A 17,684-nucleotide genomic window follows, 5' to 3' on the forward strand; every position below is an offset into this window, starting at 1 on the left:
CACACTAACACATCCACACTAACACATCCACACCAACACATCCACACTAACACATCCACACTAACACATCCACACTAACACATCCACACTAACACATCCACACTAACACATCCACACTAACACATCCACACCAACACATCCACACTAACACATCCACACTAACACATCCACACTAACACATCCACACCAACACATCCACACTAACACATCCACACTAACACATCCACACTAACACATCCACACTAACACATCCACACTAACACATCCACACCAACACATCCACACTAACACATCCACACTAACACATCCACACTAACACATCCACACTAACACATCCACACCAACACATCCACACTAACACATCCACACTAACACATCCACACTAACACATCCACACTAACACATCCACACTAACACATCCACACTAACACATCCACACTAACACATCCACACTAACACATCCACACTAACACATCCACACTAACACATCCACACTAACACATCCACACTAACACATCCACACTAACACATCCACACCAACACATCCACACTAACACATCCACACTAACACATCCACACCAACACATCCACACTAACACATCCACACTAACACATCCACACTAACACATCCACACTAACACATCCACACTAACACATCCACACCAACACATCCACACTAACACATCCACACCAACACATCCACACTAACACATCCACACTAACACATCCACACTAACACATCCACACTAACACATCCACACCAACACATCCACACCAACACATCCACACTAACACATCCACACCAACACATCCACACTAACACATCCACACTAACACATCCACACTAACACATCCACACTAACACATCCACACTAACACATCCACACCAACACATCCACACTAACACATCCACACTAACACATCCACACTAACACATCCACACTAACACATCCACACCAACACATCCACACTAACACATCCACACCAACACATCCACACTAACACATCCACACTAACACATCCACACTAACACATCCACACTAACACATCCACACCAACACATCCACACTAACACATCCACACTAACACATCCACACCAACACATCCACACTAACACATCCACACTAACACATCCACACCAACACATCCACACTAACACATCCACACCAACACATCCACACTAACACATCCACACTAACACATCCACACCAACACATCCACACTAACACATCCACACTAACACATCCACACCAACACATCCACACTAACACATCCACACCAACACATCCCCACTAACACATCCACACTAACACATCCACACCAACACATCCACACTAACACATCCACACCAACACATCCACACTAACACATCCACACTAACACATCCACACCAACACATCCACACTAACACATCCACACTAACACATCCACACCAACACATCCACACCAACACATCCACACTAACACATCCACACTAACACATCCACACCAACACATCCACACTAACACATCCACACTAACACATCCACACTAACACATCCACACTAACACATCCACACTAACACATCCACACTAACACATCCACACTAACACATCCACACTAACACATCCACACTAACACATCCACACTAACACATCCACACTAACACATCCACACTAACACATCCCACAACACATCCACACTAACACATCCACACTAACACATCCACACTAACACATCCACACCAACACATCCACACCAACACATCCACACTAACACATCCACACCAACACATCCACACTAACACATCCACACTAACACATCCACACTAACACATCCACACTAACACATCCACACCAACACATCCACACTAACACATCCACACTAACACATCCACACTAACACATCCACACTAACACATCCACACTAACACATCCACACTAACACATCCACACTAACACATCCACACTAACACATCCACACTAACACATCCACACTAACACATCCACACTAACACATCCACACTAACACATCCACACTAACACATCCACCAACACATCCACACTAACACATCCACACTAACACATCCACACTAACACATCCACACAACACATCCACACCAACACATCCACACTAACACATCCACACCAACACATCCACACTAACACATCCACACTAACACATCCACACTAACACATCCACACTAACACATCCACACTAACACATCCACACTAACACATCCACACCAACACATCCACACTAACACATCCACACTAACACATCCACACTAACACATCCACACTAACACATCCACACTAACACATCCACACTAACACATCCACACTAACACATCCACACCAACACATCCACACTAACACATCCACACCAACACATCCACACTAACACATCCACACTAACACATCCACACTAACACATCCACACTAACACATCCACACTAACACATCCACACTAACACATCCACACTAACACATCCACACAACACATCCACACTAACACATCCACACTAACACATCCACACCAACACATCCACACTAACACATCCACACCAACACATCCACACAACACATCCACACTAACACATCCACACCAACACATCCACACTAACACATCCACACTAACACATCCACACCAACACATCCACACTAACACATCCACACTAACACATCCACACTAACACATCCACACTAACACATCCACACTAACACATCCACACTAACACATCCACACTAACACATCCACACTAACACATCCACACTAACACATCCACACTAACACATCCACACTAACACATCCACACTAACACATCCACACTAACACATCCACACTAACACATCCACACTAACACATCCACACTAACACATCCACACCAACACATCCACACTAACACATCCACACTAACACATCCACACCAACACATCCACACTAACACATCCACACTAACACATCCACACTAACACATCCACACTAACACATCCACACTAACACATCCACACTAACACATCCACACTAACACATCCACACTAACACATCCACACTAACACATCCACACCAACACATCCACACCAACACATCCACACTAACACATCCACACCAACACATCCACACTAACACATCCACACTAACACATCCACACTAACACATCCACACTAACACATCCACACCAACACATCCACACTAACACATCCACACTAACACATCCACACTAACACATCCACACTAACACATCCACACTAACACATCCACACTAACACATCCACACTAACACATCCACACTAACACATCCACACTAACACATCCACACTAACACATCCACACTAACACATCCACACTAACACATCCACACTAACACATCCACACCAACACATCCACACTAACACATCCACACTAACACATCCACACTAACACATCCACACCAACACATCCACACAACACATCCACACTAACACATCCACACCAACACATCCACACTAACACATCCACACTAACACATCCACACTAACACATCCACACCAACACATCCACACTAACACATCCACACTAACACATCCACACCAACACATCCACACCAACACATCCACACTAACACATCCACACTAACACATCCACACTAACACATCCACACTAACACATCCACACTAACACATCCACACTAACACATCCACACTAACACATCCACACTAACACATCCACACAACACATCCACACCAACACATCCACACCAACACATCCACACTAACACATCCACACTAACACATCCCACTAACACATCCACACTAACACATCCACACTAACACATCCACACTAACACATCCACACTAACACATCCACACTAACACATCCACACTAACACATCCACACTAACACATCCACACCAACACATCCACACTAACACATCCACACTAACACATCCACACCAACACATCCACACTAACACATCCACACCAACACATCCACACTAACACATCCACACTAACACATCCACACAACACATCCACACTAACACATCCACACTAACACATCCACACTAACACATCCACACTAACACATCCACACTAACACATCCACACTAACACATCCACACTAACACATCCACACTAACACATCCACACTAACACATCCACACTAACACATCCACACTAACACATCCACACTAACACATCCACACTAACACATCCACACTAACACATCCACACTAACACATCCACACTAACACATCCACACTAACACATCCACACTAACACATCCACACCAACACATCCACACTAACACATCCACACTAACACATCCACACCAACACATCCACACTAACACATCCACACTAACACATCCACACTAACACATCCACACTAACACATCCACACTAACACATCCACACTAACACATCCACACTAACACATCCACACTAACACATCCACACTAACACATCCACACTAACACATCCACACTAACACATCCACACTAACACATCCACACTAACACATCCACACCAACACATCCACACCAACACATCCACACTAACACATCCACACTAACACATCCACACTAACACATCCACACTAACACATCCACACCAACACATCCACACTAACACATCCACACTAACACATCCACACTAACACATCCACACTAACACATCCACACCAACACATCCACACTAACACATCCACACTAACACATCCACACCAACACATCCACACTAACACATCCAAACCAACACATACACACTAACACATCCACACTAACACATCCACACCAACACATCCACACTAACACATCCACACCAACACATCCACACTAACACATCCACACTAACACATCCACACCAACACATCCACACTAACACATCCACACCAACACATCCACACTAACACATCCACACTAACACATCCACACCAACACATCCACACTAACACATCCACACCAACACATCCACACCAACACATCCACACTAACACATCCACACTAACACATCCAAACTAACACATCCACACTAACACATCCCCACCAACACATCCACACTAACACATCCACACTAACACATCCACACTAACACATCCACACTAACACATCCACACTAACACATCCACACTAACACATCCACACTAACACATCCACACTAACACATCCACACTAACACATCCACACTAACACATCCACACTAACACATCCACACCAACACATCCACACTAACACATCCACACTAACACATCCACACTAACACATCCACACCAACACATCCACACCAACACATCCACACTAACACATCCACACCAACACATCCACACTAACACATCCACACTAACACATCCACACTAACACATCCACACTAACACATCCACACTAACACATCCACACTAACACATCCACACTAACACATCCACACCAACACATCCACACTAACACATCCACACTAACACATCCACACCAACACATCCACACTAACACATCCACACTAACACATCCACACTAACACATCCACACTAACACATCCACACTAACACATCCACACCAACACATCCACACTAACACATCCACACTAACACATCCACACCAACACATCCACACTAACACATCCACACTAACACATCCACACCAACACATCCACACTAACACATCCACACTAACACATCCACACCAACACATCCACACTAACACATCCACACCAACACATCCACACTAACACATCCACACTAACACATCCACACCAACACATCCACACTAACACATCCACACCAACACATCCACACTAACACATCCACACTAACACATCCACACTAACACATCCACACTAACACATCCACACCAACACATCCACACTAACACATCCACACTAACACATCCACACCAACACATCCACACTAACACATCCACACTAACACATCCACACCAACACATCCACACTAACACATCCACACCAACACATCCACACTAACACATCCACACTAACACATCCACACCAACACATCCACACTAACACATCCACACTAACACATCCACACCAACACATCCACACTAACACATCCACACCAACACATCCACACTAACACATCCACACTAACACATCCACACCAACACATCCACACTAACACATCCACACCAACACATCCACACTAACACATCCACACTAACACATCCACACCAACACATCCACACTAACACATCCACACTAACACATCCACACCAACACATCCACACCAACACATCCACACTAACACATCCACACTAACACATCCACACCAACACATCCACACTAACACATCCACACTAACACATCCACACTAACACATCCACACTAACACATCCACACTAACACATCCACACTAACACATCCACACTAACACATCCACACTAACACATCCACACTAACACATCCACACTAACACATCCACACTAACACATCCACACTAACACATCCACACCAACACATCCACACTAACACATCCACACTAACACATCCACACTAACACATCCACACCAACACATCCACACCAACACATCCACACTAACACATCCACACCAACACATCCACACTAACACATCCACACTAACACATCCACACTAACACATCCACACTAACACATCCACACCAACACATCCACACTAACACATCCACACTAACACATCCACACTAACACATCCACACTAACACATCCACACTAACACATCCACACTAACACATCCACACTAACACATCCACACTAACACATCCACACTAACACATCCACACTAACACATCCACACTAACACATCCACACTAACACATCCACACTAACACATCCACACCAACACATCCACACTAACACATCCACACTAACACATCCACACTAACACATCCACACCAACACATCCACACCAACACATCCACACTAACACATCCACACCAACACATCCACACTAACACATCCACACTAACACATCCACACTAACACATCCCACCAACACATCCACACTAACACATCCACACTAACACATCCACACCAACACATCCACACTAACACATCCACACTAACACATCCACACTAACACATCCACACTAACACATCCACACTAACACATCCACACTAACACATCCACACTAACACATCCACACTAACACATCCACACTAACACATCCACACCAACACATCCACACCAACACATCCACACTAACACATCCACACTAACACATCCACACTAACACATCCACACTAACACATCCACACTAACACATCCACACTAACACATCCACACTAACACATCCACACTAACACATCCACACTAACACATCCACACTAACACATCCACACCAACACATCCACACTAACACATCCACACCAACACATCCACACCAACACATCCACACTAACACATCCACACCAACACATCCACACTAACACATCCACACTAACACATCCACACCAACACATCCACACTAACACATCCACACTAACACATCCACACTAACACATCCACACTAACACATCCACACTAACACATCCACACTAACACATCCACACTAACACATCCACACTAACACATCCACACTAACACATCCACACTAACACATCCACACTAACACATCCACACTAACACATCCACACTAACACATCCACACTAACACATCCACACTAACACATCCACACTAACACATCCACACCAACACATCCACACTAACACATCCACACTAACACATCCACACCAACACATCCACACTAACACATCCACACTAACACATCCACACTAACACATCCACACTAACACATCCACACTAACACATCCACACTAACACATCCACACTAACACATCCACACTAACACATCCACACTAACACATCCACACCAACACATCCACACCAACACATCCACACTAAAACATCCACACCAACACATCCACACTAACACATCCACACTAACACATCCACACTAACACATCCACACTAACACATCCACACCAACACATCCACACTAACACATCCACACTAACACATCCACACTAACACATCCACACTAACACATCCACACTAACACATCCACACTAACACATCCACACTAACACATCCACACTAACACATCCACACTAACACATCCACACTAACACATCCACACTAACACATCCACACTAACACATCCACACTAACACATCCCCACCAACACATCCACACTAACACATCCACACTAACACATCCACACTAACACATCCACACCAACACATCCACACCAACACATCCACACTAAAACATCCACACCAACACATCCACACTAACACATCCACACTAACACATCCACACTAACACATCCCCACCAACACATCCACACTAACACATCCACACTAACACATCCACACCAACACATCCACACCAACACATCCACACTAACACATCCACACTAACACATCCACACTAACACATCCACACTAACACATCCACACTAACACATCCACACTAACACATCCACACTAACACATCCACACCAACACATCCACACCAACACATCCACACCAACACATCCACACCAACACATCCACACTAACACATCCACACTAACACATCCACACTAACACATCCACACTAACACATCCACACTAACACATCCACACTAACACATCCACACTAACACATCCACACAACACATCCACACTAACACATCCACACTAACACATCCACACCAACACATCCACACTAACACATCCACACCAACACATCCACACCAACACATCCACACTAACACATCCACACCAACACATCCACACTAACACATCCACACTAACACATCCACACTAACACATCCACACTAACACATCCACACTAACACATCCACACTAACACATCCACACTAACACATCCACACTAACACATCCACACTAACACATCCACACTAACACATCCACACTAACACATCCACACTAACACATCCACACTAACACATCCACACTAACACATCCACACTAACACATCCACACTAACACATCCACACTAACACATCCACACTAACACATCCACACTAACACATCCACACTAACACATCCACACTAACACATCCACACTAACACATCCACACTAACACATCCACACCAACACATCCACACTAACACATCCACACTAACACATCCACACTAACACATCCACACTAACACATCCACACTAACACATCCACACTAACACATCCACACTAACACATCCACACTAACACATCCACACTAACACATCCACACTAACACATCCACACTAACACATCCACACTAACACATCCACACCAACACATCCACACCAACACATCCACACTAACACATCCACACCAACACATCCACACAAACACATCCACACTAACACATCCACACCAACACATCCACACTAACACATCCACACTAACACATCCACACTAACACATCCACACTAACACATCCACACCAACACATCCACACCAACACATCCACACTAACACATCCACACCAACACATCCACACTAACACATCCACACCAACACATCCACACTAACACATCCACACTAACACATCCACACCAACACATCCACACTAACACATCCACACCAACACATCCACACTAACACATCCACACTAACACATCCACACCAACACATCCACACTAACACATCCACACCAACACATCCACACTAACACATCCACACTAACACATCCACACCAACACATCCACACTAACACATCCACACTAACACATCCACACCAACACATCCACACTAACACATCCACACTAACACATCCACACTAACACATCCACACTAACACATCCACACCAACACATCCACACTAACACATCCACACTAACACATCCACACTAACACATCCACACTAACACATCCACACTAACACATCCACACTAACACATCCACACTAACACATCCACACTAACACATCCACACTAACACATCCACACTAACACATCCACACTAACACATCCCCACCAACACATCCACACTAACACATCCACACTAACACATCCACACTAACACATCCACACCAACACATCCACACCAACACATCCACACTAACACATCCACACCAACACATCCACACTAACACATCCACACTAACACATCCACACTAACACATCCACACTAACACATCCACACTAACACATCCACACTAACACATCCACACTAACACATCCACACCAACACATCCACACTAACACATCCACACTAACACATCCACACCAACACATCCACACTAACACATCCACACTAACACATCCACACTAACACATCCACACTAACACATCCACACTAACACATCCACACTAACACATCCACACTAACACATCCACACTAACACATCCACACTAACACATCCACACCAACACATCCACACCAACACATCCACACTAACACATCCACACCAACACATCCACACTAACACATCCACACTAACACATCCACACTAACACATCCACACTAACACATCCACACCAACACATCCACACTAACACATCCACACTAACACATCCACACTAACACATCCACACTAACACATCCACACTAACACATCCACACTAACACATCCACACTAACACATCCACACTAACACATCCACACTAACACATCCACACTAACACATCCACACTAACACATCCACACTAACACATCCACACTAACACATCCCACAACACATCCACACTAACACATCCACACTAACACATCCACACTAACACATCCACACCAACACATCCACACCAACACATCCACACTAACACATCCACACCAACACATCCACACTAACACATCCACACTAACACATCCACACTAACACATCCACACCAACACATCCACACTAACACATCCACACTAACACATCCACACCAACACATCCACACCAACACATCCACACTAACACATCCCCACTAACACATCCACACTAACACATCCACACTAACACATCCACACTAACACATCCACACTAACACATCCACACTAACACATCCACACTAACACATCCACACCAACACATCCACACCAACACATCCACACAACACATCCACACCAACACATCCACACTAACACATCCACACTAACACATCCCACAACACATCCACACTAACACATCCACACTAACACATCCACACTAACACATCCACACTAACACATCCACACAACACATCCACACTAACACATCCACACTAACACATCCACACCAACACATCCACACTAACACATCCACACCAACACATCCACACCAACACATCCACACTAACACATCCACACCAACACATCCACACTAACACATCCACACTAACACATCCACACCAACACATCCACACTAACACATCCACACTAACACATCCACACTAACACATCCACACTAACACATCCCACTAACACATCCACACTAACACATCCACACTAACACATCCACACTAACACATCCACACTAACACATCCACACTAACACATCCACACTAACACATCCACACTAACACATCCACACTAACACATCCACACTAACACATCCACACTAACACATCCACACTAACACATCCACACTAACACATCCACACTAACACATCCACACCAACACATCCACACTAACACATCCACACTAACACATCCACACCAACACATCCACACTAACACATCCACACTAACACATCCACACTAACACATCCACACTAACACATCCCACTAACACATCCACACTAACACATCCACACTAACACATCCACACTAACACATCCACACTAACACATCCACACTAACACATCCACACTAACACATCCACACTAACACATCCACACTAACACATCCACACTAACACATCCACACCAACACATCCACACCAACACATCCACACTAACACATCCACACCAACACATCCACACTAACACATCCACACTAACACATCCACACTAACACATCCACACTAACACATCCACACCAACACATCCACACCAACACATCCACACTAACACATCCACACCAACACATCCACACTAACACATCCACACCAACACATCCCCACTAACACATCCACACTAACACATCAACCAACACATCCCACTAACACATCCACACCAACACATCCCCACTAACACATCCACACTAACACATCCACACCAACACATCCAGCCTAACACATCCACACCAACACATCCACACTAACACATCCACACTAACACATCCACACCAACACATCCACACTAACACATCCACACCAACACATCCACACCAACACATCCACACTAACACATCCACACTAACACATCCACACTAACACATCCACACTAACACATCCACACCAACACATCCACACTAACACATCCACACTAACACATCCACACTAACACATCCACACTAACACATCCACACTAACACATCCACACTAACACATCCACACTAACACATCCACACTAACACATCCACACTAACACATCCACACTAACACATCCACACTAACACATCCCACCAACACATCCACACTAACACATCCACACTAACACATCCACACTAACACATCCACACCAACACATCCACACCAACACATCCACACTAACACATCCACACTAACACATCCACACTAACACATCCACACTAACACATCCACACTAACACATCCACACCAACACATCCACACTAACACATCCACACTAACACATCCACACTAACACATCCACACTAACACATCCACACTAACACATCCACACTAACACATCCACACCAACACATCCACACTAACACATCCACACCAACACATCCACACCAACACATCCACACTAACACATCCACACTAACACATCCACACTAACACATCCACACTAACACATCCACACTAACACATCCACACTAACACATCCACACTAACACATCCACACTAACACATCCACACCAACACATCCACACCAACACATCCACACTAACACATCCACACCAACACATCCACACTAACACATCCACACTAACACATCCACACTAACACATCCACACTAACACATCCACACCAACACATCCACACTAACACATCCACACTAACACATCCACACTAACACATCCACACTAACACATCCACACTAACACATCCCCACTAACACATCCACACTAACACATCCACACTAACACATCCACACTAACACATCCACACTAACACATCCACACTAACACATCCACACTAACACATCCACACTAACACATCCCCACCAACACATCCACACTAACACATCCACACTAACACATCCACACTAACACATCCACACCAACACATCCACACCAACACATCCACACTAACACATCCACACCAACACATCCACACTAACACATCCACACTAACACATCCACACTAACACATCCACACCAACACATCCACACTAACACATCCACACTAACACATCCACACCAACACATCCACACCAACACATCCACACTAACACATCCCCACTAACACATCCACACTAACACATCCACACTAACACATCCACACTAACACATCCACACTAGCACATCCACACTAACACATCCACACCAACACATCCACACCAACACATCCACACCAACACATCCACACCAACACATCCACACTAACACATCCACACTAACACATCCACACTAACACATCCACACTAACACATCCACACTAACACATCCACACTAACACATCCACACTAACACATCCACACAAACACATCCACACTAACACATCCACACTAACACATCCACACCAACACATCCACACTAACACATCCACACCAACACATCCACACCAACACATCCACACTAACACATCCACACCAACACATCCACACTAACACATCCACACTAACACATCCACACCAACACATCCACACTAACACATCCACACTAACACATCCACACTAACACATCCACACTAACACATCCACACTAACACATCCACACTAACACATCCACACTAACACATCCACACTAACACATCCACACTAACACATCCACACTAACACATCCACACTAACACATCCACACTAACACATCCACACTAACACATCCACACTAACACATCCACACTAACACATCCACACTAACACATCCACACTAACACATCCACACCAACACATCCACACTAACACATCCACACTAACACATCCACACTAACACATCCACACTAACACATCCACACTAACACATCCACACTAACACATCCACACTAACACATCCACACTAACACATCCACACTAACACATCCACACTAACACATCCACACTAACACATCCACACTAACACATCCACACTAACACATCCACACAACACATCCACACAACACATCCACACTAACACATCCACACAACACATCCACACAACACATCCACACTAACACATCCACACCAACACATCCACACTAACACATCCACACTAACACATCCACACTAACACATCCACACTAACACATCCACACCAACACATCCACACCAACACATCCACACTAACACATCCACACCAACACATCCCCACTAACACATCCACACTAACACATCCACACCAACACATCCACACTAACACATCCACACTAACACATCCACACCAACACATCCACACTAACACATCCACACTAACACATCCACACCAACACATCCACACTAACACATCCACACTAACACATCCACACTAACACATCCACACTAACACATCCACACTAACACATCCACACTAACACATCCACACCAACACATCCACACCAACACATCCACACAACACATCCACACCAACACATCCACACTAACACATCCACACTAACACATCCACACTAACACATCCACACTAACACATCCACACTAACACATCCACACTAACACATCCACACTAACACATCCACACAACACATCCACACTAACACATCCACACTAACACATCCACACCAACACATCCACACTAACACATCCACACCAACACATCCACACTAACACATCCACACTAACACATCCACACCAACACATCCACACTAACACATCCACACTAACACATCCACACAACACATCCACACTAACACATCCACACTAACACATCCACACTAACACATCCACACTAACACATCCACACTAACACATCCACACTAACACATCCACACTAACACATCCACACTAACACATCCACACTAACACATCCACACTAACACATCCACACTAACACATCCACACTAACACATCCACACTAACACATCCACACTAACACATCCACACTAACACATCCACACTAACACATCCACACTAACACATCCACACCAACACATCCACACTAACACATCCACACTAACACATCCACACCAACACATCCACACTAACACATCCACACTAACACATCCACACTAACACATCCACACTAACACATCCACACTAACACATCCACACTAACACATCCACACTAACACATCCACACTAACACATCCACACTAACACATCCACACTAACACATCCACACTAACACATCCACACTAACACATCCACACTAACACATCCACACCAACACATCCACACTAACACATCCACACCAACACATCCACACTAACACATCCACACTAACACATCCACACCAACACATCCACACTAACACATCCACACTAACACATCCACACTAACACATCCACACTAACACATCCACACTAACACATCCACACCAACACATCCACACTAACACATCCACACCAACACATCCACACTAACACATCCACACTAACACATCCACACCAACACATCCACACTAACACATCCACACCAACACATCCACACTAACACATCCACACTAACACATCCACACCAACACATCCACACTAACACATCCACACCAACACATCCACACCAACACATCCACACTAACACATCCACACCAACACATCCACACTAACACATCCACACTAACACATCCACACTAACACATCCCCACCAACACATCCACACTAACACATCCACACTAACACATCCACACCAACACATCCACACCAACACATCCACACTAACACATCCACACTAACACATCCACACTAACACATCCACACTAACACATCCACACTAACACATCCACACTAACACATCCACACTAACACATCCACACCAACACATCCACACCAACACATCCACACCAACACATCCACACCAACACATCCACACTAACACATCCACACTAACACATCCCCACTAACACATCCACACTAACACATCCACACTAACACATCCACACTAACACATCCACACTAACACATCCACACAAACACATCCACACTAACACATCCACACTAACACATCCACACCAACACATCCACACTAACACATCCACACCAACACATCCACACCAACACATCCACACTAACACATCCACACCAACACATCCACACTAACACATCCACACTAACACATCCACACCAACACATCCACACTAACACATCCCCACTAACACATCCCCACTAACACATCCACACTAACACATCCCCACTAACACATCCACACTAACACATCCACACTAACACATCCACACTAACACATCCACACTAACACATCCACACTAACACATCCACACTAACACATCCACACTAACACATCCACACTAACACATCCACACTAACACATCCACACTAACACATCCACACTAACACATCCACACTAACACATCCACACTAACACATCCACACCAACACATCCACACTAACACATCCACACTAACACATCCACACCAACACATCCACACTAACACATCCACACTAACACATCCACACTAACACATCCACACTAACACATCCACACTAACACATCCACACTAACACATCCCCACTAACACATCCACACTAACACATCCACACTAACACATCCACACTAACACATCCACACTAACACATCCACACTAACACATCCACACAACACATCCACACCAACACATCCACACTAACACATCCACACCAACACATCCACACAACACATCCACACTAACACATCCACACCAACACATCCACACTAACACATCCACACTAACACATCCACACTAACACATCCACACTAACACATCCACACCAACACATCCACACCAACACATCCACACTAACACATCCACACCAACACATCCACACTAACACATCCACACCAACACATCCCCACTAACACATCCACACTAACACATACAACCAACACATCCCCACTAACACATCCACACCAACACATCCCCACTAACACATCCACACTAACACATCCACACCAACACATCCAGCCTAACACATCCACACCAACACATCCATACTAACACATCCACACTAACACATCCACACCAACACATCCACACTAACACATCCACACCAACACATCCACACCAACACATCCACACTAACACATCCACACTAACACATCCAAACTAACACATCCACACTAACACATCCCCACCAACACATCCACACTAACACATCCACACTAACACATCCACACTAACACATCCACACTAACACATCCACACTAACACATCCACACTAGCACATCCACACTAACACATCCACACTAACACATCCACACTAACACATCCCCACTAACACATCCACACCAACACATCCACACTAACACATCCACACTAACACATCCACACTAACACATCCCCACTAACACATCCACACCAACACATCCACACTAACACATCCCCACTAACACATCCACACCAACACATCCACACTAACACATCCACACTAACACATCCACACTAACACATCCCCACTAACACATCCACACTAACACATCCACACTAAC

The sequence above is a fragment of the Salvelinus fontinalis genome, chromosome 38 (assembly GCF_029448725.1).
Source record: "Salvelinus fontinalis isolate EN_2023a chromosome 38, ASM2944872v1, whole genome shotgun sequence".
Classification (NCBI taxonomy): domain Eukaryota; kingdom Metazoa; phylum Chordata; class Actinopteri; order Salmoniformes; family Salmonidae; genus Salvelinus; species Salvelinus fontinalis.